Raw genomic sequence first — 27,620 nt, 5'->3', positions numbered from 1 at the left:
TGTTGTTAGAAGCACTGAGGTTTTCTGCAACATCACCGTTTTAAGTATTCTCTGATAATTCTGCAGAGAAATTCAGGGCTGCCCAGAGGATTCAGGGGGTCTGGGGCAAAGCAATTTCAGGGGCCCCTTCCATAAAGAAAAGTTTCAATACTATAGAATACTATATTCTCATGGGGGGCCCTGCAGGGCCCAGGGCAAATTGCCCCACTTGCCCCTCCCCCCCTCAAGCAGCCCTGGAGAAATGACTGAAACAGAAGATCCTGTGTCAAACTCCATTGTAAATCATACTCCTTCCATTTGTAAAGGAAGTCAAATAACACTTCATTTACTGTCTTCCAAACAGTTGTAGAAATGCTACAACAGTCTCAGAGAATTCCATGTTATCTGCAATCTGATTAATTTGAAACTCTCTGAAATTGCCCTTGTGAGATAATGTTTGTATTTTTTCCACTGACATGCAAATCTTCTGTGTATACCCCAATTTCTTGCAGTATCTCCATGGTTTGTCTTTACACCAACAACCTTTAGCTTTGTGAGATTGTGTCCCACAATGAAAACACACAATCTTTGAATGTTCTCCATGTTGTGCTTTCTGTTTGCTGCGCAGTTTATTTGTTGCACAGATTACATGCAGTTGTTGCAACTCTCTGCCAATTTTAGCATTGAAATAGCAATTTCTAACACACATTTTAGGGTCAGATCAGACCCCACCCCAAGAAGCAGCAAGCTGAGAAGAAAAGAGCAGTACTGATAAGTCCTCCAAGCTTGCCTAGAGAGGACTTTCTGGAGCAGCCATTTTGGAAGCTAGTGAGACCTGGTCCTCCATGAAATAGAGGGGCTAGTAACAGCCAATCAGGGACCTTCTGGCCCAGATAAAAGGAGCTGCTTGGGTTTACCAGTTTAGTTCCTGGTTAGGATTGGAGAAGAGAAGAAGGGTGTTTGTTTCTGGCACTGTACTAGAGAAGACCCTGAGGGTGCTGGTCCTGAAATAGGGCTGGAGACAAAAGGGGCCTAGTAAGAAGAGGCCTAGCAGGGAAATAGAGGTGATGGACTGGAGTAAGTAGTGTATGGCTGCTGTGTATAAGGTCCCTGATTGGACTGTGGAGGGACCTAGATTCCCCTACTGGTCCCAGGTGTAATGATGTAAACTCCAAGAAGGAGCCAAGTCTTATTTGAGAGCCTGAACAAAATGTTGAATTATAGGGCTTAGAGCTAGGGCTGAAAACCCTAGTGAAGGGGGATAAACTGCTTATTAGTTGAACTCTTTAATACCCCAGAAGGGGGTAATTTAGATTTTGAGTCTGCTAGAGGGCCAAGCCACTGATGCCCTGCCAAGCTCTGTTTACAAGGGGTGAGAAAAGGACTGCAATACCACACCTATCTGGTAGGATGTGCTTAAGAAGTGAGTGTCCCTTTTACAGTAATGTTAAATAGATGCCAATATTGGAAAGTATGGTGATGTTTCATTTTGTTTAAGTGTCCTGTAACTCTAAACCACTTTGACCAATTTTTTTAATCATGTCAGAAAATTCTCTTCTTTCAGAGAAAACTTTTTAATTTTCAGGCCAAACTAATTTGCTAGCTAAAGTTAGAAAGATCTAAACATGGGGCTTACTATGAAACCCAGCTAGAACCTTAACTATGACAAGAATACATATATCATCATAATATTATAAGGACACCGGTTCCATAGTTAATACTGATCTGAGTTGCATACTTAACTAGAATAAGCATGAGTTTGGGCTATTGAAATGATCATGAGCCAGGAGATCATCAAAGCTTAAAATGAGGTGGCACAGAAGGGTTAATATAGCTCCCCTTTTACTAAAATAAGGTAAGGGAACCAAATTCTGCACAGCTATTCCCATGCAACCCACAATAATATCAATTATAACAGAGAGAAATTGTGGGATTTGCTCTTGCATCTAATACACCTGAAAAGAGGAAAGAACATTCTCTTTGTGGAGGGACAGATCGTGGCCAGTCCCAGTACAAGTGGCTTTGAGCCTCCTGAAATGGAGATGAGCACAACTGCAGCCCTTGTATGCACCTAAGGACAATTAGTAGCACAAGTCTCCCGAGAGTGGTAGAGAAAGGCAGGTCCATGGATGCCTTGCCCTTCCACAATGGTCAGCAGAACTGGCTAGCTGTAGAAGAAATTGCATGCATTTTTTCAGGGTGGGGCAGCAGCTGCACTCCCAGAGCTTGCATTTGGGTAGGGTCACTTCTGCACTGGGGCTTCCATTCTTGACACCATAAACCCTCTTAGTTTAATCCAAAAGATTTTTTGCATACCAAGATGCGTGTTATTTCTTCTTTGATGTTCCATTCATTTCGTGTGTCTCTCTCTGTAATACGTAAGTTGCCACCCTCTCACTTTAACTACTCAAAGAATAAGTTTGCCTGTTCTGCCTCTTATCTGTGCTATTAAACAGTGAATGCCTTTGATTGCCTTATTGCTTTCCTTTGAATTATATTGGCTTTCCTATGTTTCTACATGTGATCAGCTGTCCTTTTTATAGCTAATCCTGTTTGCACCCAGGTATGGTCCTGAAGCTCTCCTGGTTCCATGCTGTGGGAAGTAAGGGATTGATATTTGAGTTCTAGATCCATCTTAGAGTGGCTTGTCCACAGATCCTGAACAACTTGGCAACTTTTGTCATACTCTTAATGTAGCGAGCATAAAACACACAAAGAAAGCTTTAAATAGGGATTCTCAAACTGGGGGTTGGGACCCATCAGGGTGTCAGAAGGTTATTAGATGGAGGGGGGGGGGGGTCAGAGCTGTCATCCTCCACCCCAAACCCCACTTTGCATCCAGCATTTATAATGGTGTTAAATATATAAAAATTTTAATTTTATAACGGGGTGGCAGTAGCACTCAGAGGCTTGCTATGTGAAAGGAGTCACCAGTACAAAAGTGTGAGTACTGTTTTATGACCATACAGAGTGCTTCTCACAGGCAGCTCTTCTGAGTTAAATAAGCATATTGGCTGGTTGGACTGCAGTCTGTATTCACAAATTTATGCTTATTTTTCAAATAAAGTATCACTCATTTTGCACAGCACAGTCTTCTGAGAGTTCACATTGCAAGTCATGGTCAGCTTGTAGGCTTTACATATAGGAAGCAATGTAAGTTTGAAATGAAAACTGGCATTTTTGAGCCTATTCCTGCCAGCAGTTCTTACTGAAATGAAGTAGGAGACAATGTGGGTGAGGTAATATCTTTTATTAGACCAACTTCTGAGGGCAAGGGGTGGTTCTACATTGCATGAGATGTAGGTGTAGCCATGTCAGTCTCGAGATATTAGAGAGACAGGTAAGGTAATATTTTTTTTATTGGATGAACTTCTGTTGGTGAGAGAGCTTTTGAGCCACACACAGCTCTTCTGCAGCTCTGGGAAAGGAACTCCCAGCATCACAGCAAAATGAAATGCTGAACAATCTGTTCCACATCAGTAGTTGGTGCACATTAGAAGGGACCATTCAATATTACACCTCTGCAGTCCTAGGAGAAAAAGAAGGGGTTAGTGCAGAGGTAGGCAAACTATGGCCTGTGGGACCCTCCTGCCCTGGGAGGCTAGCTCCCAGCCCCTCTCACACAGCTTCAGCTCACCCCAGCGCAATGCTTTGGGTGGTGGGGCTGTGAGCTCCTGGGGCAGTGCAGCTGCAGAGCCTGTACTCTGTGCTGTGTGATGGCGGGGCTGTAGCGCTGCTAGCCACCAGTGCTCCAGGCAGTGCGGTAAGGGAGCAGGGGGGTTGGATAGAGGGCAGGGGAGTTTGGGGTGGTGGTCAGGGGTGGGGTGTTTGGATAGGGGTCAGGGTGGTCAGAGGGTGGGGATCCTGGGGGGGCAGTCAGGGGAGAGGGGGGCACTCGGGCAGGGGTTCTAGGAGTGGTCAGGGAGAAGGAGATATATCTGCCCCATCCAACCACCCCATTGCTACAATGATCAATACCCCTCCCCCAACACAGTTTTCAAAATCTGTGGATCCACTCCACCTGGAATGGTCCCTTACAATATGTGACAGCTACTTATGCTTAAACAATCCCTTCCACCTTAAATTTTGCTGTGCTGCTGGGAGTTCCTTTCCCAGACCTAAAGAAGAGCTCTGTGTAGCTCGAAAGCTTTTGTCTCTCACCAACAGAAGTTCATCCAATAAAAAATATTACCTGACTCACCTGTCTCTCTAATATCTTGAGACTGACATGGCTACATCTACATCTCATGCAATGTAGAACCACCCCTTGTCCTCAGTAGTATTGAAGCCCTATGTAAGAGAGTGGAAACCAGTTTATACCATCTTGTATGTTGTTACTACTAGCTGAAAGGCCATGCTGTTGCACAGGTGTAATTTATAAAGTCACCTGTGTGTGCGTGAGTTTTTTTTTTTTTTTAAAAAGGCGCAAAATTGCTAAGAACTGGATGGTAACAGACTGCGAATCCCAGTGATGATTGAACCTGATATTCTAAACAAAAAGAGCTCTGTGGCTGTTTCCATAACTTCACACTGACTCAACAGATCTTCTAGGCTTCAAACTGATGTTTGAGGTTATTGTGTGTGCTGATTGTTGATGGCCAATATGGGCTGTGTGAGGAATAAGGGGCTATGTGGGTTTGGTGGTGTTGTGAATGATGGTTGTGTTGATTTCTGTCCAGAGGGTGTAACAAGGTTAGTCACCTCCTCAGCAGCCCCTCAGCGTAAGAGGTCACTTTACAGCACCCTGTCTTCCCTTAAGAACTGCACAGTCTTAGGTATTTCAAACAAAATTACCCCTTCTGGGTGGGATCTAGTTTATGTAGTCTTGCTCCCAGTCTCCAATAGTTCAAAACCCTTCCTTCTTTACTAAGGGAACCCTACAGCCCTCCTTCTGGGGCTTGCATTCTTCTCCCTGATTCCTGTGACTCTCCCTTCACCAGTTCCGCTCAGGCTGGCAACAAAGCCTGTCATGAAGAGAAGTCAATGGTGTCTCCCCCCTGGTAGTTCAAAACAAAGCCTTTCTTTACACCCATTTTAAACCCCTTCATCCCAAGGGATCTGTCTTCCCTCCTCTGATTCAACTGCCCCTCCTGTGCTTTACCTGGCTGAGGCTCAGTCTTCTGGCTCTGGCTTCCAACGTCCTCTGGCATCCGGCTCTTCCTTGCAGGAGTCTTCCTCTTCCTATTTGTAAGTGAGGGAATGGTCCTGTTATTGTGAGGAACTTTCCTGGCTTATACACGACCCCGGTGGAATTGGCTAGCGAAAGGATCAGAGTCCTCGCTCCCACTTCCTTTACCCAGAGGTCTGCCTGACCATTCTTCTGTGTGGCAGAGTCCCTGTAACCCCAACAAGGCTGGGCCCAGGATTCCTGGGGAGTTCAACCTCCAATCTTGTCATGGTTGCTTAGGACAGGGGCAAGGCTGTCTTCACTCCAGCGTGCTCCATCCTCTCTGGATGTTTCCCTGACCCACTGATCATACAATTTATTAAACAACAATTAATTTAAAAAATAAGGAAAAATGGGAAAGGTTCAAGGAAAACAACCCCATTCTTTGGCATGAGGACATCACAACCAGCCATCTCTGGAATGTAAGGGAAGTTCACAGTCTGTTCCTCACATGTGACAGGCCTGCTTCCCAGGCCCTGGCTGTGCTGCAGGGATGCTGCGGGTCTGGTGGTGGCACACACCTTCAGGCTCTAGATGGCAGGACCCTTCTGCCCAGTGTTGGCCCCCCTGTCAGGGTTATGATCCCCCTCACATGTCTGGCCTGCAGGCATCTCCATGCACTGGGTCCTCTGTCTAGGGTCCCCCCTCGCTCTCCCCAGCTGCTCACCGCACCTGGCTCCAGACTGCCCCAGCCCCAGCTCCACTCTGCCTCAGCACTGCTTTTGCTCTGCTTTCAGTGCAGCTCTCTGGACTGCTCCTCTGGCTTTAGCTACGATGGTTCTACTCCCAGCACAGATCTGCTCCTTCTCTGGCCCCTCTACCCGCTGCTCCTCTGGCTCTGGCCAGCAGGGCTCTACTCGAGAGATCAGCTTGGGCTTCTGCTCTCTCCTTAGCCCAGCCCTGCTCTGGCCCAGGCAGCTCCAGTTCTCATGGAGGACAGGACCTCCCCTGTCCTCCTGACTCCCTCTTAGCCAGCCTGCCTGCCCTTTCAATCAGACTGACTTGGAGCACTGGCCTTTCCCCATTGCCCCTGGGGACTGTCAGTCTCAGGGTCCTGATTTTCCCATCAACCCTTCCCCTTTCTTTTGGTACTGGGAGATGGCCAACCAAAAACCTCACTAACTTTTAGTAAGGGGCCAACTGTCCCTTTACATATTTCCTGTTCCCCTCTAGCTTGTCATAGGGAAACACTTGTCCTTTATCAGGCCCCATCAAAGCTGGGCACTGGTAGGTTGGAGCAGTTGCCTCTGAGAAGGCCCAGTCCACCCTGTGTCGGGGGAGTTGTGCTGGGAGAATTGCATGGATTTGTGCTGGTGGCAAATGGGGGGTTGTGCTGCAGTAAGGGGCTGTGTGTGTTTCTGGTTATTGTGTGTACTGATCATGTGTGGCTGCGTTGATTTGTTCTAACGGGGTTGTGCTGAAAGATTTGTATTGATCTGTGTGGATGGCTGTTTGGGCCAGTAATCTAGTAAACTAGTTGTAGAGTAAGGGTGGTGATTGGCTCAGTTACCTCTGATAGCACAAGGATTTTGATTCTCTTGGCATGGTATAGATACATACCTTTACTATAGCTGTATGTCACACAGATGTAAAGTCAAAATGGTTATTGTATCTGTTTCCATTTTAGGCTTCAGAATGACAATCCTAGAATTTTATTATATAGATATATTATTATTTATGTGCCCCCCAAGAGCTTACATTTTAAACAAACCAGTTTAACTTCAGAAGAACTTTATATATCACGTAGTGTGGTCCAAAATTTGGTTCCATGAGCTCATTCAGTGTCTGTTATAAAATGTAAATTATACAAATACTGTATAACAGCCAATAGATATAGTCACACAAACTCTATTAGACTTTGCAGAGAGTTCAGAATATATGCCTTAACCCAAAATGTTTAATTCAGCCACCCAAAATAAAATCATGCCCCAATAATTAGTTGATTGATTTTAGAGTAAAATACATTACAGCTATGGTGTAATTATCCAAATACAAGCAAAATAAACTCAGGAAATTCAGAATTAAGGTAAATTTAAAAGAAATCCAAACTTGTTAAGGTATGAAAATGTAGTCAGGGCACTTAAATTCTGCCTTGTAGCAGCACCATGAGGGTAAAAACAATTGAACGTGTCTTCTAAAAATCAATTTCAGTTAATTCAGGACCACAAACACTAAAATGCTTTAATCCTAATTATATAGTTATTACATGGTGTCACTACTGATTGTTTAGAAATCAGAATATGTAAAATACATTACGATTTACCTCAAACAGACAAAATATATAGTTTCCTCCTAAGGTTTATCTCATCCAGCTAACCTGTGGCAAAACTACTGCTTGTTTATTGTATCTATACTAGAATTTTAACATGTTAATTCATGTGTTTAGCTCACATATTAAAAACTCACCTTTTTTCCTAGTGTAGACAGGGTCAAAGAAGTATAGTTAATATTGCACATTCTACCTGAATGCTCTTCTAATATAGGTTTTTTTTTTGTTTGTTTGTTTTTTAGCAGAAAGTATGTAAATTCTCAGTTTTCCTAGAGTTCAGTAATTTCACATGGTAAACTTTGGGTTTTTCTCCCCCCCTCCCCCGCCTTTTTTTTCCCCTGGGCCTGTATACGCCATAGTTCATTATCCCCGTCCTTCATACTAATGCATAGGGTCCCTGCTCCTTGGTTAACAGTTTTGATTTTGATCTAGAGAGCACCAACACCCCAACCTGGAATGCCCATAACCATGCAACTCAGTCTATAAATAACAAAACTTTTATTAAGAGGAGAAGGTGTCAGTGACTGGGATGTGGGCACTCATGCCTAGTGGTTAGAGTAGACACTGGTAGCCAAGAACCGAAGCCTAAATCAGAAGCCAAGTGCCAGACCCAAGGGTCAAAGCGAGTCAGGAGCCCAAATTGGAGCCTAGGGTCAGAGTTAGAGGCCAGATGCCAGAGCCAAGGGTCAGAGCCAGCTTATGTGGAGTGGGGTAAAGGAAGGGGCAGGGCTAGGGCCAAGGCTCGAACAAGGTGGGAGCAAGGCTGGGAGCTATCACAGCCGTGGGCAAATTCTTTGAGCAGCCGCTGAACTGCTGCTGTTGTGGGCTTAAGAACTGGTTTGCTAACTCTTCCAGCCAGTCAGGCAGTATGGCCAATTAGGCAACTTCCTTCAGGCCAGCTGTGCTTATTAGGTTGCCTGGAGACTGGCTCTGCTGCAGTTCCTGCTTCCTGACAGTATCCCCCCACCCTCACTGAGGGTGCCTCTAGGGCAGGGGTTCTCACAACAAATTTTTTGGTGACCTCAGAGTGCAGCCACCAACTCTGGCTGGTGGCCGTGCTGACAATTTTTCCTAAAATATTTAACTTTAGGAAAAACAAATATATGTGCATATACATGTCCAAATCATTGTAATTTATTTATGTAGGTTTTTTCAGACTCAGTAATAAAAATAATTTGCAGTTCTCTCTATTCCTTACTGGACATAAACAGAACAGAAACACAAATAAGGTGCTTTGCATGTTCTTGTCCTTTCTTTTGGTTTTTTGGTTGCATTTTTTTCCCCTAAGACTTGATAGCTAGTAAGTCTTCTGCTGTGAAAAGTGATATTTGTATGTTTGTTAATATCACTTTTCACTGTAGACTTACTCAGCCCCAGCAAGCCCTGGGACAAATTAAGCCCTGGATGGGCATGGAAGCAGTGGGACCAGGGACAATGGGGGGAGGGGGGCGGGAAAGTGATCCTGGTGCCGAAGCCTGAACCAAAGCCTGCCACTGCATGGACAGAGCCCGAAGACCCATGGCTGAAGCCTTCCTGCCTTCCCTACCCGTGGGGAAAGTGGAGAATTCACCAGCTGCCTGCACCTTTAGTGTTTCTGTCTCCGGAGCGGGGCAGGGCCCAACTGCTGCTGGCGGCCCTGGGAGAGGGGCCACTGCTGTGCACACCCACCCTCCCCCCCAACCCCCTGTCACTGCCCAGGAGGCTGTGACCACAAGAAAAGGCCCTGGTGGCCGCATGCAGTCATGCTGGCCGCATTTGAGAAACACTGCTCTAGGGTATTTGGGGCCCAGTTTCTCAGGGTGCTTCTGATGGAACTCTTGTAATAGGTCCGGAGCATGGATGATCTTTACCAGTTCCCTAGATCACTTGTCCAAACTATGGCCTTTGCAGTGCACTAGGTACTGGAGCCTTCCCCTAGCCTTGATGAGAGTTGAGGATTCGGTGGACCAGGTACTCCCCCTGCCCAGGGACTGTTATGGGTGATGGTGGCAGGTTGGAGCTGTTTGGGTATAGGTTCTCAGTGTAGGGCTTTAAAAGTGAGATGTGAAAGATGAGGTGCATCTTCAAGGACTCAGGCAGCTGTAACCTGAAGGCAACTGGGTTTTCCTGCTCTGTAATCTTGAAGGGGCCCAGATATTAGTAGTCTAATTTGGTGAATGGGTGGCTCAATCTAAGGCTCTAGGTGGAGAACCACACTTTGTCCCCTATGGCCAGAATGGAAGCACCCTAATGGTATTCTGTTTATAGGCTTCTCTGGAGGATTGCAAGTGTTCCTTGAGCTCCTGGTGCACCTGGTATAGGTGGGAGGTGAAATCCACAGCAGTTGGTATTGAGGAACTCACAGGCAAGCTTGAGTGGAAGCAGAGGTGAAAGCCATATTTTGCAAAGAATGGGCTATGTTTGGGGCGGGGGGATGGATTTCATTATTGTATGCAAATTCAGTGCAACACTGCAACGGAAGCCAGTCATCCTAGTGGTAGTTCAAAAAGCAGTGAGGTACTGCTCCATTATTTGACTGATCCTCTCTGTTTACCCATTAGTCTTCAGGTGGGAGGCAGATGAGATGAGGGACTTGATGCCAAGGAGTCTGAGAAATTCCCACCAGAATTGGGAAATGAACTGGGGACCCTAGTTCGACGCTATGCCTATGGGTAACCTGTGGTAGTTTGAAAGCATTTTCCAGGAAGTGTGAGCTGCTTTCCGTGTTTTAGGAACAGTATGAAACAGGATGAAATGTGCTATCTTTGTTAGGAGGTCATTGACAACCAGGATTATTAAGTGTCCTTGGAAGCATGGCAGTTGAATGATGAAGTCCATTGAGATAGTAGACCAAGACTACAGAGGTGTGAGCAGGCCTGGAGGAGACCTGGGGGCACTGATTGTAGGTTCTTGGTACAAGCATAAAGGTCGCAGGACCTGATATAATCCACCATCAGAAGCTCATTGAGACCAGATTCTAGGTCTTGAATAGGCCAAAATGGCCTGCAAGCAGCAAATCATGGCATAGATTCAATATCTGAAGCTTATGTTGCCCCTTCCAAACATAAAAACGAGCTTTGTGATAGTGGAGGCAATTCTGTAATTGGAACTTGGAGTTGGGTCAAGTACCTGCCTCATTAAGGATCTGGCAGATCTGGGTTGCAAATGAGTTGTCAAGGTACAGGGAGTGGATGGAGGCCATCAGACTGCTGTCCACAGTCCCATTGATAAAGTTGGATGCCTTGAGCGCGCCAGGTTTGAGAGATTCATCTTTGCAGGATAGATCATCTGCCTTTCCATTTCTCGTCCCTGGGCAATAGGTTACAATAAAATCAAAACAAGCAAAGAAGAGGAACCAGTGGATCTGACAGTCCATAGGTATTTCAGGTTCTTGTGGTCCATCAGGACATGGACCAAGAATCAAACTCCTTCTAGGAGATGGCGCCACTCCTCGAAAGCCACCTTGATGGCCAATAGTTTCCTTTAGCAAATATAATTTTTTGTGGTCAGGGTTAGCTTCCAAGAATAAAAAGCACGGAGGTGGAGCTGGTTGTGGGGGCCCACATCACAAGAAAGTACTGCATCTATGGCAAAGTTTGAGGCATTGGCCTCGATCGTAAATGGTTTAGTGCGATCTGGATGAATCAGGATAGGTTCCAAACTGAATGCCCTCATCAGGGTGTTGTGTGGTCCAAACAGCATGACCAAATACTCAGTGGCCACAAAATGGTATGGAAGGTGGTCTTTCCATTTATTGCCTTCCTGGCTCTTCACCAAGTTATAAGCTCCATGGAGGTCCAACTTTGTAAAGACCGTGGCAAAGTGGAGTCTTTCAAACCAGGGCTTTGGAGCGGAGCCTGGAGCTGGATGCGGAGCAGCTCTGGAGCAGTGGAGCTGCAGGTTTTTGCCTGAAGCTGGAGTGGAGCTGGAGCACAGCTCCAAAGCCCTGTTTCAAACAGCTCATTCATAAGTGGTAAGGGTACAAGATTACAATAAGAAACCCTCCTTACAGTATCTTGGGCAGTAGTCCTTCGCCTCAGTTTCCCACCTTGCAGCTAATAAATGTCCTTTTAACACTCCACTCATGGTTTGTTGACTGAGGTCATCAAAGTCCCAGAGTCCAGGTGAGCATTCCGATGAATTCATCTCCCACCCTGGGGAAGAGATGGTCACATATCTTTTTCTCTATTCACCACTGCTGTCACTGCCACTGCTGCCTCTGCTCTGAATCATCGCTGTCGCTGTTACCTCTGCTGCTGCTCTGCCCTGTTGTGAGCTTCCTCCACCTAGCCCAATTCTCAGTGATTTCACTGGGTAGTAGGGAACCTCTCTGCTGCTGCCTCCTTTGGCATTGTTTTCCCCACAACACTGTTCACACCGTCTAGTCTACACTTAAAACTTAGCTGGACCTAGATACATTGCTCAGGGCTGTGAAAAATGTCCTGCCCTGTGTGACATAGTTAACTGCATCTACAGTGGAGAGTAGGTCAACCTAAATCAGTGGAATAATTCTTCCATTCTGGATGTGGGCAACCGTGCTCAGGTTTTCACTGGTGTCAGGGTATGACTTCACTTGGGTGATATAATCAATGCCACCTACACCAGTCTTTGTCTTGCATAGGAGAATGGTCTCTATGTTCAGTCCTATACACAGAGAGGGGATGTCCTGGATCTTAGCCTTTTGAATTTCATCATAGGTGTCAGCAAGATGCTGTTAGTTCCATCTTTTTTCTAATGGTATTTTACCACACCCTTCTCCCCTAGAGAGGTAGCTGAAGCTCATGTGCCCTCAGTGCCTCTAGCATTTTGTCATAGCAGTGCTGGATCAGGTTCATGCCTAGAACAACAGGGGGTAGGGCGTAGTTATCAGTGTCTATTAGTGATTCCCTGTTGATGAAGCATCTGGGAGTCTAGCTGTAGGTCAACAAGCATGTATCCCACATAAGGGATGCTGAGCTCAGTCCTAGCAACTAGCTGAATCCAGTTGTAGGGAGCATTGATAAATCCTCTGGCCACCAGTGCAGGAGAAATGTCCTCTTATGGATAGTAGTCACCTGGGAGCCAGTGTCCACTATGTCATTCATCCACACACCATTGAGGACAATGAGAACTATTGGGCACCTGCTGTTGAATCTAGATTGTTCTCATTCAGGTGTCCTAGTGGTTATTCCTTCAGGGTTCAGTTCCATGCCCAAAGGACCCCCTGTTTTACATCATCACCTGGTGGGAGCAGCTCTTTGTGTGGTGGCTTGCTTCCCCACATTCCCAGCAGTTGGGTTGGCCATCTTGGTCAAACTGAGCATTTTCCCTCCTCCCTGCTGGATTTGTTTATGTGCCTAATGCAGTCTCTACATTTGTGTCTCCTGCCTCTCCATCTCATACTCAGCTCAATCATGCATCTGGACAACTTGGGTGATACTGTGGATCTCCATGCTGGCTGAGATGCTTCAGTCCACCCTGAGCCAGGCCCCAAGTGTTGGGTGTGAGTAACTAAAGCCTAGCATGTGGGTGGCTGTCCAGCCCTCTCTCTCAGGTGTTTATAATCCAGCTGCCTCCACAGCTTTTTCCTTAAAACCCAAATATGGACTTTGAGGAAATTTGAAATTTGAAAGGCTCCCAGCAACAGGGTCACAGGCCCTTTCTGCCAATCATCAGGCCAGGTCCTGTTCTAGGCCCAGGAAGGGTATCATCTTTTTGATGGAGCAGAGGATCGTGTGGAGGCTATTGGCAAAGTCCCTGAGTGTCTCTGGTAGACTTTTTTGAACTTGAGCAAAGAATTCTTTAATCTGTTAGGGGAGGGGCAGAAGTCATGGGTTCATAAATCCAATCCAGTCTCTTAAAAATATTTTGGACTCTACCATTCTGGTTGCCTGTCCAGGTTCACACAGTGGCTCCCCACAGCTGTCCCAACAGGATCCCCACCTTCTGGTACTCAGGGCAGAGGTGGGTTACTGTTTTGTGGAGTCCTGGGCCAAAGCAAGTGGAGTGCCAGGTGGGTTGAGCAGGTTGGGGCAGGGGCCACCCATTTTTTTGGGCCCCCCAGTTGTCCAGGGCCCCGGGCACAGACCGCATTGGACCAGTGCCTAATCTGCCACTGACTCAAGGAGGCAGTACATATTAAATTTGGATTCCAGCCCTACCTGGAAAGCTGGTCTGGCTATCCCCAGTAAACCAGGGTAAGCACAGGTCCCCATGTGGTATGCCATCAACATTGGGACAGGGCAGAGCAGGCCACTAGGAGGGGAGAAGTGTTGGAGTTCATACTATTAAAAGGTGTCCCTGACCCTCCAACTACTTGTGCCTCAGACATTGTCCCAGCCTTGCCTTAACTCCCCAAATCCTGTTTGTGATGACACTTGTCACTTGGGACCACATCCCCCAAGTCCCAACCACTGCACCTCTGCACAAACATGATCCTCCCTCCTAGGGGTCAGAGTTAACTCCTGGAACAAGTACCAGGCTTAACAATACAACACCACTTTTATCTAACTCGGGCAAAGCCAGGAGTAAACCCAGGTGAGTATTTTGGTTACAGACTCCCTTATGCTGGCACAGCATGCATCCCTCCATGCCAGCTGGACACACACAGACTCTTTGCCCTGTGTCAATGCAAATCTCCTTGTGTCAGTCCAACCCGTCCAGGCACTCTGATGTTGGAGTGTGCTGTGAGCAAAAAATAGTGGTTCCAGCTTCATGGTCCCAGCTGACCTGTTGGCTCCAGGCTGTATGTCTGCAGGGGTCCCCTTTGCAATCACCACTGCAGCAGCTGGTTCTCCTTCAAGCACCTCCTAGTGCAGACTGTCTCTGCCCCCATCTCAGTGTTGCTGATCCTGCTGCAGTGGCTACAGCTTCTTTGTTCCCTCTGCAAACTTAGCAGGCCAGTTCCCTGCCTAATCCCCTGACCTGCTCAGTGGTTCAAATCCTCCCAAACAGTCTGTAGCCAATTCTGTATCCTTGTTTTGGAGTAGCACCCCAAACCTCTGGCAGGTTTGGTTGTGCTATGTAGGGAAGGAGCTCTACCAAGTCCCACACATTTAAACAAGTTCACAGCACCAGGTAACAACAATCTCCTTCTGATTTTTCACTTGAATCTGGCATCACTACCCTGTTTAGTGAATGAGGTTCCATTTAGGGTGACTTACCTCAATTAGGGAATGTTAAGTACCATTCTGCTGCCCTTTAGTTATATGGTAAAGATAACATTTCATAACCCCTGCATCTGAGACTTAAATGATTTTTAACCCAAAGCAGCCAAAATTGATGACTTTGGCAAAGCAGGTATGGTTGCTGATTACCTAGGCAAAGTAGTTGTATCTATGCAAATACAGTCTGCTCCTTAAGTCTTTCCCCCCAATTCATCAATAGATGGCAGGGGACAGCTCATTCAGACCACTGGCTTACACACAACATCTATAAAGATTGAAAAAGCTCACTTGGGAAGGAAAGCTATAGGGAAGTAGGTTGGTTCCCGTCAGGGTTCCCTCCCCACTCTGAACTCTAGGGTACAGATGTGGGGACCTGCATGAAAGACCCCCTAAGCTTATTTCTACCACTTTAGGTTAAAAACTCCCCAAGGCATAAATTCTCCCTTGTACCTTGGATTAGGTAATGCTGCCACCACCAAGTGATTAGACAAAACTCAGGGAAAGGACCACTTGGAGTTCCTACTTTCCCCTAATATTCCCCCAAGCCTTACACCCCCTTTCCGGGGGAGACCTGAGAATAAACAAGATGAGTACAAACTAACCTTGGGTGTGTTTTGGGTTTTTTTTTAGACCACTTAAAAAAACCCAATCAGATTAAAAAAAAAAAACCAGAACTTTATTAGAAAGAAGTTAAAAGAAGCACCTCTGTGAAATTAGAATGGAAGATAATCTCACAGGGCAGTCAGATTCAAAACACAGAGGATTTCCCTCTGGGCAAAACTTTAAAGTTACAAAAAGAAAACCAGGAATACACCTTCCTCTCAACACAGAGAAAAATCACAAGCCAAAATAAAAGTAAGCTAACGCATTCCCTCGCTAGTACTTTCTAATTCTAATGGAGTTGAATTGCTTGCTTTCTTGATCTGACTCCGGCAAGCACATAGAACAGACAGATAAAGAACAGACAAAACAACACCTTCCTCCTCCCGCCCCACCCCAGATTTGAAAGTATCTTGTCCCCTTATTGGTCCTTTTGGTCAGGTGCCAGCTAGGTTACCTGAGCTTCTTAACCCTTTACAGGTAAAAGGATTTTGTGCCTCTGTCCAGGAGGGATTTTATAGTACTATATACAGGAAGGTTGTTACCCTTCCCTTTATATTTATGACACGCTCCCCAAATCACAGATAGTGTTGGACAGCCGGTTCCACACTGGCTGTGATTTCTTCCTGGAGCTCTAGGAGAAAACAGAGTTAATAAGACACCTGTACCTTTAGATATCCTACTGACTATATAAAAACTAACAGTATTTTCCACATTTCAAGGATGATTTTAACCAGTTGATTCTGGGAAACTTTCACGGGAGAGTGCATCAGCCACTTTGTTAGAAGCTCCCAAAATGTGTTTGTATTTCAAAATCTTGGAGAGTTAAACTCCACCAAAGAAGTTTTTTGTTATTGTCCTTGACCATGTGAAGCCACTTCAGTGCAACATGGTTGGTTTGTAGTTGGAAACGCCGTCCCCAAACGTATGGGCGTAGCTTTTCCAGCACGTACACAATGGCGTAGCATTCCTTTTTACTGATTGACCAGTGGCTTTTCCTCTCAGACAGTTTTTTGTTGAGAAACACGACAGGATGGAATTTTTGATCTGGTCTTTCCTGCATTAAAACTGCTCCCACACCACGCTTGGATGCATCTGTGGTTACTAGGAAGGGTTTGTCAAAGTCTAGGGCCCTTAGCACAGAATCAGACATGAGTGTCGCTTTAAGCTGGTTAAATACCTTCTGACATTCTTTAGTCCACTGAACTGCATTTGGCTGTTTCTTTTTGGTTAGGTCTGTCAGTGGGGCAGCGATTTGGCTGTAGTGCGATACAAATCACCTGTAATATCTGGCCAAGCCTATGAAGGATTGGACCTGTTTCTTTGACTTTGGGACAGGCCACTTTTGGATAGCATCCACTTTGGCCTGTAGGGGGTTGATAGTTCCTTGACCGATCTGGTGTCCAAGGTAAGCCACTCTGTTTAGGCCTATTTGACACTTTTTAGCCTTAACAGTTAGCCCCTTATGCACTCGAAGACTTTTTATAGATGCTTGAGGTGTTCTGCCCATGAATCAGAAAAGATGGCCACATCATCAAGGTAGGAGACTGCAGATTCTCCCAATCCAGCTAGGAGACCATCTACAAGTTTTTGGAAGGTGGCAGGTGTATTTTGCAGCCCGAAAGGGAGCACATTAAATTCATACATTCCTGCATGGGTGATGAAGACTGACCTTTCCTTGGCAGGTCCATCTAGCGGTACTTGCCAGTACCCCTTGGTTAAATCTAAGGTAGAGATGAACTGGGCACATCCCAATTTCTCCAATAGCTCCTCTGTGTGTGGCATTGGATAGTTGTCTGGGCAAGTTACAGCATTTAGTTTATGATAGTCCTCGCAAAAGCGTATCTCCCCATCTGGTGGTTTGGGAACTAGAACCACTGGAGATGCCCATGCACTGTTAGAGGGGCAGATTACATCCATCTGTAGCATGTCCTGGATCTCTCATTCTATAGCAGTTTTGGCTTGAGGGGACACCTGGTAGAGTTGGGCTCTAATTGGGCGAGCATCACCTGTGTCAATGGAGTGGCATGCCCCTTTGGTCCATCCTGGGGTGGCTGAGAACATCGGTGCAAAACTAGTGCACAGCTCCTTGATCTGCTGTCGCTGCATACGTCCAAGGGTCATGGAGAGGTTCACCTCTTCCATGCCAGCATCACTTTTTCCTTCGTAGTAGACACCTTCAGGCCACTCAGCATCATCTCCTCCCTGGGCTGTAAACTGACAAACCTTTAACACTCTGGAATAGAAGGGCTTTAGAGAATTAACATGATACACTTTAGGCTTGAGGTTTGAGGTGTGGGGGTGCTATGAGATAGTTAACAGCTCCCAGGCGCTCCTGGACCGTGAATGGCCCTTCCCACAACGCTTCCATCTTATGGGCCTGAGGTGTCTTCAAGACCATGACCAGGTCCCCTACTTTGAAGGAACGCTCTCTGACATGTTTATCATACCAGACTTTTTGCTCTTCCTGAGCATCTTGTAGGTTTTTCTCTAGCAAGGGCAAAGAGGTTTGGAGGGTATTTTGTAGGTTGTTTACAAAGTCCAGAATATTAGTTCCTGGATAAGGCGTAAACCCCTTCCATTGCTGTTTCACCAACTGTAATGGCCCCTTAACCTCGCAGCCATACAAAAGTTCAAATGGTGAAAACCCTAAACTGGGATGTGGTACAGCCCTGTAGGCAAAAAGCAACTGCTGTAACACTAGGTCCCAATCATTGGAGTGTTCATTTATGAATTTACGTATCATGGCCCCCAAAGTTCCATTAAACCTCTCCACCATGCCATTGGTTTGATGGTGGTAAAGGGGGGCAACCAAGTGGTTCACCCCATGAGCTTCCCCCAGGCTTTTCATGGTCCCAGCCAGGAAATTAGTTCCCGAATCTGTAAAGATGTCAGAGGGCCAACCTACCCTGGCATTCTGGCAAAAATGTCTGTTAATGCCTGGCACACACTTTTAGCCCTGGTATTGCTTAGAACTACTGCTTCTGGCCATCGGGTGGCAAAATCCATGAAAGTCAGTATGTACTGCTTTCCCTCTGGGTGTCTTTTTTGGGAAAGGACCCAGAATATCCATAGCTACTCACTGAAATGGAACCTCAATTATGGGGAGTGGCTGGAGAGGGGCTTTGACCTAGTCTTGGGGTTTTCCCATTGTTTGGCACACCTCACAAGACCGGACATAGGTAGAAACATCCTTGCCCATTCCCTCCCAGTGGAAGGACTTCCCCAAATGGTCTTTGATTCTGTTCACCCCAGCATGGCCACTAAGATGATCGTGGGCTAAGCTCAAAAGTTTTACCCGATACTTAGTTGGAACTACCAACTGTCTTTGAGGATGCCAGTCTTCCTGGTGTCCATCAGAAAGTTTCCTTGTATGAAAGTCTTCTTTCTACAACAAACCTGGATCGATTAGAAGAGCTGAAGGTGGTGGGTTACTCCATGCTGCCGTCCAAGCTCCCTGGAGATTGTCATCTGCTTCCTGCTCAGCCTGGAACTGTTCCCTTGATGCTGGAGACATCTAATTCTAATGGAGTTGAATTGCTTGCTTTCTTGATCTGACTCTGGCAAGCACACAACAGACAGACAAAACAAAGCCCCCCCCCATTCCCCCTCCCCGATTTCAAAGAGAAACAGCAGAACTAAAATTCATTTGCAAATTTAACACGATTAATTTGGGCTTGAATAGGGACTGGGAGTGGCTGGCTCATTACAAAAGCAGCTTTGCCTCTCCTGGAATTGACACCACCTCATCTATTATTGGGAGTGGACTATAGCCACCCTGATCGACTTGGCCCTGTCAACACTGGTTCTCCACTTGTGAGGTAACTCCCTTCGCTTCATGTGTCATTATATAATGCCTGCATCTGTAACTTTCACTCCATGCATCTGAAGAAGTGGTTTTTACCCACTAAAGCTCATGCCCAAATAAATCTGTTAGTCTTTAAGGTGCCACTGGACTGCTTGTTGTTTTTGTGGATACAGACTAACCCGGCTACTTCCTGATACTTGACATAGCAACAATGATTCAAAAGTATGCAAACCATAAGTAAAACACCCACCTTAGAGTATCTTGCCTCAAGTTTCCACCTTGCAATGTGAAAGTCCAATGGACAAATGCCTCTTTAATACACCACTCCCCCTTTCCCTCACCTCATTCATGGTTTGTCTGAGGTCAGCAAAGTCCCAGAGTCCAGTGATGCTTTCAGGAGGGTTCATGTCCAGCCCCTTTGGGGGAGGGATGTTGCTGCTACTGCCACCTCTCACAGTTGTCACCTCTGCTGTTGCTCTGCTGTGTCTTTTTCTGTAGTCCAGTTCCACTGCGCCATGATCACCAGCCCAGCTATTAATAATCACAGCTGTAGGATTTGCAGGGTAGGAGGCACTTGTGCTGCTGCATCTCTCATCGTGCCTCTTTCAGCTACAATGCCCTGTCCTGAGGTTCCACTATCTAGTCCAGCTCTTACTGATTTCAGTTTTAATAATTTCACTGGGTAGCAGAGTACCTCCTTACTCCTGGGGGAATTCTGCACCACTGTGCAATGCAGAATTTTACAGAAATTAATGTTATGCACACAGAATTTTCTTTCCCCCACAGAAATGGACTGCAGTGCTGCTAACTGCCACTAGGGGCCACTGGATCCAGCAGAGCCCAGCTTGCACATAGAAGAGACTGCTGTGGGGCGAAGAGGAGGGAGCTAGAGGGATCCTGGCATCTGCAGTTCCCCACAAGCCCTCAGGGAAGGAGATGGCAGTGCGCAGGAAACTCCACACAAGCCTGGGATCGAGCATCAGGCTATTTCTCCCTCTGGATCCTTGGGCTCTGAGGAGTAGGGGGCGGGTGTCTGGGCTGGGAATGGGGCAGGGCTGGGCTCTGGGGGGAGAGGAGGTTGTGATCGGTTGGATCACAGAAACCCCCTTGGGACTGCCAACTGATGTGCTGAGACTACCCCTAAGTCCATTTTCCCTGCCAGCTTGGGACTCCAGAACCTTGCCTTGTTTGAGCCAGATATGCTTGCCTGCTGCAAACACAGACCCAGGTCTGAATCACATCCCTAAAAGCTGCAGGCTTAACTGAAAACAATTTAAGAAGTGTTCCTGTCTCCAACACCCAGGTCCCCAGTTCCCAATAGGGTCCAAACCCCAAATAAATCTGTTTTATCCTGTATAAAGCTTGTACAGGGTATAAATTGTTTGCCTTCTATAACACTGTTAGAGAGAGATGCACAGCTGTCTACCCCCCCCCCCAAGTATATTCTGGGTTAATTAATAAGTAAAAAGTTATTTTATTAAATACAAAAAGTAGGATTTAAGTGGTTCCAAGTATCAGACAGAACAAAGTGAATTACCAAGCAAAATAAAACATGCAAGTGTAAACCTAATACAGTAAGAAAATGATTACAGATGAAATTTCAGCCTCAGGGATGTTCCAATAAGTTTCTTTTACAGACTAGCCTCTTTCTAGTCTGGGTCCAGCAATCACTCACACCCCTGTGGTTACTGTCCTTTGGTCCAGTTTCTTTCAGGTATCCTTTGGGGGTGGAGAGGCTATGTCTTGAGCCAGCTGAAGACAAAATGGAGGGGTCTCCCAAGGGCTTAAATAGACTTTCTTTTGTGGGTGGAGACCCCCTCCTCTCTCCTATGCAGAATCCAGCTCCAAGATGGAGTTTTGGAGTCACATGGGCAAGTCACATGGCCATGCATGACTCAATTCCTTACAAGTGGCAGCCATTGCTTACATGCTACCTTGAACGTCCCCAGGTAGATTTCTTATGTGGATTTAAGTCTTCCAAGGTTCCCTTGTCTAAGTGTTTCTTGATTGGGCACTTAACTTGCAAATTCCTTTCTTAAGAATCCGACCAAATGCCTTACTAAGGCTACTTAAAATCAAACATGTACACAGCCAATATTCATAACTTCAAATACAAAAATTATACATGCATATAAATAGGATGAATATATTCAGTAGATCATAACCTTTGCAGAAATATGTTACATGGCATATGTAGCATAAAACATATTCCAGTTATGTCTTATATACATTCATAAGCATATTTCCATAAAGTCTTATGGGGTGCAATGTCACCGGGTGCAGGTATCTGGGCTGGGGGACCCCATGGCTGGGCTCTGGGGGGAGGAGTTCAAGTGTATTCGCTGGGGAAAGACTGGGGTGGGGGGTAAGGGGTTGTGGTGTCTGGCCTCCCGGCTGAGCTCTGTGGAGGGATGGGGCAGAGAAACAGGAATTGGGTTGTCATAGGGGTTTCTTTAACTCTCTACTCCTGGGGGAATTTTTGTATGTGTCTGTATTGTTACAGACATATTTGCTGACAGGTATTTTGAAATAAATTACTAAAATAATTGAAACTGGCGTGATTATGTAGTGTTATTTTGACAAATAAAATTTGCAGAATTTTACAGAATTTTAAAATATCGTGTACTGAATTTTTAATTTTTTTGGTGCAGTATTTCCCAGAGTACCTCATTGCCACCTCCGCATTGTCTTCCACCAAAACACTATCTCCATACTGGGTCTAAGGCTAATCAGTGACTTCAGCTCCAGTGGTCAATGAGAAAAAGCCTCTCAATTAAGTCTATTTAGCTCTTCCTTTAAACACTGGAAAGAGTCAAACAGCATCTAAAATAGCCTCTCTCCCCAAATAGGAACATTTATTCCACCCTTGGTGACTTTAACTTGGATTTGGCTCAGTACCCCACACTTAGTGAATGATGATTAAGTGTACGTCTGTGGGGGGGAAAAAGTTGCAGCAGCAAGTCTCAGTACCCAGATCTACACTCTTTGGCTTGCACTATGGCACTGTATAAAATAGCAGTGTAGGTGCATCCACTCAGGCTGAAGCTTGGGCTCCGAGACCCACCCTTCCCTCACAGGCTTTCAGAGCCCAAGCAAGAGCATCTACGCCGCTATTTTTAGCACCATGAGCCTGAGTTTGTAGACATGAGTTCTGAGACTCTCTGCCAGAAGTAGTTTTTGTTTTTGCTTTTTGCTTGCCGTGTAGACATTGTGACCTCTCATTTAGGGCATATTAAGTACAGTTCTGATGCCCTTTAGTCACACAACAAAGATAACATTTCATTAGCTTTGCATCCCACACTTAGGTGAATTTTAATCCAAAATGGGCAAAATTGATCACCTTGGCAAAGTAGGTATGTCTATGCACATGGGGTCTTTTACTCTAGTTCATCACTAGATGGTAAGAGAGAGCTAATTCAGACCACTGGTTTACATCCATAACAACACATGAAATGTTTATCTTAAGTTATCAGATATGCAATGCATTTTTTTAAATCTATAGAAAGTGATAACTATTAGAAATGGGAAAAGGTTTGTTAATGCAAATTTTAAATGGTTACAATTTAAAATGCAAATATATATATACTGTCAGGAACTTTAACTTGGCCACCTTGGTGTTCTAACCTTAACACACATCTGACTTTTTTTTTGACCTTCACTGTGTAAAGAAGGACGTTCTTCTCAGTTTATCAGACATCTGCCTACTAGCGTGTTTTTATCCCTTCCTCAAAAGCATCTGGTATTGGACAATGCTGGAGACAGGACAGTGGAGTAGATGGACCCTGGGTCTGATCCAATGGGGCAACTCCTAGGTGTTATACTGTAAACAAATCTTAGTCTTTCTTTTTAAATCTGCTTGTATTTTACCTTCTTTACCCCAGTCTTTGCCATTTAATTTTTTCCTTTTCTTCCTGGTTCTTAGATAGATATCAACACTAAACAAATCCACTGTTCAAAGAATTGATTGAACCCCTTTAAGTCTGAACAATTGACTGCTGCTGGAGTTATTTATGATATCATCAGAAGGGGTGGAGCTGCTTCTTGAAAGAACCAGGAAAAAAGGGAGAAAATTAGAAGGGGATGCCAAAAAGAGGTAACATTTTTTTTTAAGATTGAGTGCTGCTGTTCTCATTTTCTTTAAAGACTTACTTAGTCTGAATCACACCACAACACACACTCACTCTCTCTTTTTAGACAAAGTAAGAGTAGTAATGCTGGCTACGCTTACACTGTAAAATGTCCTGACTGTTATATGTTTACTTTTTCAGACTTAACATTGCACTGACGTTGACTGTAAATTCAATTACTCTGTTTTTAAAGAAAGAAAGAGACCTCAAGAAAAAAGAAAATGCAATACTTAAACAAACCTGTACTGTTAAGCCACATTTTATTCCAGTAGACATGATTCTATATGAAAGATTTTTCATGTGATATCTCATCTGCAGGAACAAACTTTTATTTAAACTGCATTTACATGTCTTGCCAAATTTTAAAGTAACAAATTATTTTCCAAAATATCTTTCATGCAAAATTGTGTTCTAGCATAGAAAATAGAGCAAAATGTGTAAGTGTGATTAAAAAATATTGTGTACTGTGGCAGATATGATTTTTTTCATGAAAGATTTCCATGTGAAATTGTGTTTGCTCTTATGGACCATAATATGGTGCTGGTTTTGTAAGTGCAGGCATGACTCGTTCTGCTTGTTGAAGACCGTTTAAGGCCCAGAATTCTGGTTGATGTAATCAGAGGCTGATGGGGATATGTAGCCCAAAGGCCATATGATTGGTCAAGTGATCAAAGCAAGGCCTGTTATTAGTTTTGGAGAGTCAAGGAAGATATTAGGGAATTGTTCCACTAGAAGATTCAAGGGGGAACATTGGCTATTAGGCAGGGGCGGCTCTAGAAAGTAGGCTGCCCCAAGCAACGCGGTGCGCTGCGCCGCCCTTCCGCGGTCCCGCGGCGGGTCCCCTCTTCCCGCGGCTCCGGTTGAGCTCCCGCCGGTATGCCTGCGTCAGGTCCACCGGAGCCAGGGAGGAGCGGACCTGCGCGATCATGCCTGCGGGAGCTCAGCGAAGCGGGAAGAGGGGACTCGCCGCAGTCATGCCTGCGGCAGGTCCGCTCGTCCCGGGCTCCGGTGGACCTGCCGCAGTCATACCTGCGGTTGGTCCACCGGAGCCAAATGCCGCCCCCCCGGGAAAGGGCCGCCCCACGCGCCTGCTTGGCGCGCTGGTGTCTAGAGCCGCCCCTGCTATTAGGTCTCACCTAGCAAGGGCCCGGGAAAAGAGCCGGCCTATGGGCCTATGGTCAGAAGCTAGTGAGAGGCCTGGAACTTCCTAGAATTTTTCACAGCCTCTAGGGTTAGGGCTATGGAGGATCCTTGCAACTAAGAGGTTGAAGGACTATAGTGAAGCCTTATACATGGGAAGAGAGAACTACGCATAGACCCTAATGAAAGGGCAGGGAAATCTGAAGCCAAGGTATGAACAAGAGGGGAGTTTCCTGTGCAAGTAGGAAATGTAATTTGTATATCAATAAGCCAGAGCTCAGAAGGGGATATTTGTAACACTAACTGTGTGGCATATGATTCTCTCAGAAGCACAGAAGGGGAGACTGAGGCAGTAGCACCCCTATCAAAGGCTCCCCTTGGGCACATAGAGCACAGGTCCAAAAATGAATGAAAAATTTACTATTGTGCATACCCATATGCAACCTAAAATCTTTCATGTTCAAATTTGCATCCCTACATTCCAAATGGGACAGAGCTCTGCTGTTTTACTTCCCTACACTTGCTTTTCATATTTTTCTCCCATAAGCACTGCTTTGCTTTCTCACCTACACCTGGAATGTCCTTCTAGACCCTGTATGCCTCACATATTCTTTCTCCTCCTCTAAACTCTCCTCAAAACCCTCTTCATTCCAAAATCTCTCCACCAATAACCCATACTACCATGCTAACCCAATAATCCTATGTCACCACCACCAAAAAATTAAGACATAAGGAATTAACATGCCATGTACCTTGCAAAAACCTTCACTATCATGACTTTGTTCGGCTTGTCTAAACTGGGAAACTATATCATTTTATAACACATCCTTGAAGAGTCATAAATAAAACAGTGTTAAACATTGAAGGCCAGATTCTCTGGTACACTATGTCCACTATCATGCCACTTTACTCTAGTTAACCTCAATCACTGACACACCATTAAACATGACAGTCCCTTTCTACACTGACCACCACATCATTGTTTAACATTGCAACTACTCCTCAGGGTTGTGGTCTTGCATAATTTAATTTCCCAAAGTAGACAAATGCATTCTAGTGTAAACCTCTTTTCCAAACCTAGCCTGATGTAATATCTTTCTTGTTATGTCATATCTAAAGACTTTTAATATTACCTCTATACAGTTAAGTAGATCTTCTCAAATGAATACATAATTGCAATTCTGCTTAAGCACAGAGAAAATGTTATAAAAATAGATGCCTATATTCTGTCCTCCAGAAGAACCTATGGGAAAGAAAAAGTAAGCAGAGAATTCAGTTTGGTAACCTATCTGGAGAATCCTTACAGATACTTGCCCCAGAGGCAATGATTTGAGTGCAATGGGTGTGACATTCTGAATGTACCTGATATGGATCATTAAGAATTACAAGGAAATTTTGATTCCATCCTGGCATATCTGAGGGTATCTGCATGGAGAGTCTTCTCATTCATATTGCTCCCCCACCATGGTTGCATGCTATCCCTGTCCTCAAGTTGTGAGCAGGGATGAGATACTGTGGAGGAGAGGTTACTACTTAAAGGACAATTAATATCTGTGAAGATTTTTGCTAGGAAATCTGCTGGGTCTTTTTGGTTTTGGGGAATGCATGTGTGTGTGAGAGAGAAACATAATCAGAGTTTAAGGCCTGATGGGATCACCAGAGCATCTAGTATGACTTCCTGAATATTACAGGCCACTAGACACCACTCAGCCACTCCACACCAAATCCAACAACCAGAATTGACCAAAGTATTACGGCCCTCAGGAGGCTAAGCTGTTGTGTGCCATAGGCTGTGAACAGGAGGGACCCAGGTATACCAAAGCCTGAGGTGCCTGCAATGTCAGGGAATTGATATAGTGAGCATGCAGCATAGAACAGCAGCTCCTCTCTTTTGTCTGCTTCTGGCCAAACATCCCCCAATACTCATGGAGCCCAGCCTCACAGTCTTCACATAGAAAGGCTTCTGTGGGTTCATAGCAGTTGGAGAACATGTTCCACAGACTTGCCCCCCGGCTCCAACCATCCTGGGTTATAACTCCATTTTACCACAAATTCTACTCTTTATGCTGCCTTCTGTAGCACAGAACTGTGGAGAGTATGGGAAGCAGTTTCCTGTAGTAAGCTATTCTCCCACCTGGTTATTATACTACTTACTTATACTAAGTGGACTATGAAGTTTGTTGCTGCAGCTGAAATTTACAGGCATTAGAGCTGGTTGGGATTTTTTTTATAAAAAACTTTTTGCTAGAAAATACCAATTTGTCAAAAATTAAACTTTTCACAGGAAAAGGTTGTTTTGGAAACAGAATGTTAAAACCAGTTTGGGGGGGGGGAAAACTTTCAGAATTGTTGAAATATCCTGTTTCAACATTTTCTAAACAAAGTTCTGTTTTTCATTTCAAAATAACTTCTTGTATTGAAATTTAAATTAATTTATAATTTAAAACATCCAAAAAATTAAAATGTCAAAACTGAAACATTAAGAATTTATCAAAATGAAATCTTTTGATTGACCCAAATCTGAAAGTTTTTGCTTTTCAACAAAAATTTGACTCTTCTTCCCAATTTGGGACTGGAAAAATGGTCAACATGTCAAATTCTCACAGGATGGGAAAACCATTTCCCAGCCAGCATTATCAGGCACCTCCCATTGACAGATATCAGTAAACCCAAAGATGTTTAAGACAAAGTATTAGTTAAACTTCCAAAAAAGGAGAGTTCAGACTTTCCTGACTCAAATACAAATCCCTCACCAAGCAGAAAAACGCATTGAGCCTAGACTTGAAGAAGAGAAAGGAAAAAAACATGTAAAGATGCATCATATGTTCCAGGACAGTAGTCCACTGTCTATCTGTAAGCCTATTTGTCTTGTTTAATCAAACTCTTTAGACTAATTGGACATTTACAGCCTCAATAAAGTTTTGGAGTGTGAATCCATTCACAAAAAAAAAAATGTCCCGTGGCCTCATTTGTTCGGAAAATGATAGGAATAGTTATGTGCAAAGACTGATCATGTAGGAAAAAGTAGGCAAGAAATGTTCTAGGCAGCTTGGACTGAGATAAAAAAGCATACTCTGTGATGCAAAGATCAAGATGCAAAAAGCGAATTCTCCTGGACATGGGGGGAGGCGGCAACAGGAGGAAAGTAAAAAAAAACAACAAAAAATCATGAAGTCATTGGATTTCTATTACATACATTTTTGTGGTTATCAAGTAAATCTTCACACAACTGTATTGAATCTTTTAAAAATATGTATAGCACTGACTGCAGTACTGTTGGCACTTTACAATCTTTTAAGCATCAGCTTGAACCGGCTTTCATTGCACAGTTAAACTCTCTCATTTCATCCCTTCAACACTGGCTGATTGAGAAGCTCCTTTTCATAACAGTCCATAATGGGAGCTG

General features: G+C 44.9%; 1 long non-coding RNA gene across 1 annotated transcript; it reads left to right on the top strand.

The window, feature by feature from the left end:
- Positions 1-906: 906 nt before the first annotated feature.
- Positions 907-23,644, top strand: LOC120396024. Its single transcript, XR_005592929.1, has 3 exons — positions 907-1,056; positions 22,870-23,040; positions 23,216-23,644. It is a non-coding gene; the product is annotated as an uncharacterized LOC120396024 (long non-coding RNA).
- The last annotated feature ends 3,976 nt before the right edge of the window (positions 23,645-27,620 follow it).

Source organism: Mauremys reevesii, linkage group 1, assembly GCF_016161935.1.
Source record: "Mauremys reevesii isolate NIE-2019 linkage group 1, ASM1616193v1, whole genome shotgun sequence".
In the NCBI taxonomy this organism is placed as follows: domain Eukaryota; kingdom Metazoa; phylum Chordata; order Testudines; family Geoemydidae; genus Mauremys; species Mauremys reevesii.
The sequence above is the reverse complement of the archived record's forward strand: the minus strand, read 5'-3'. Positions and strand labels throughout refer to the sequence as shown.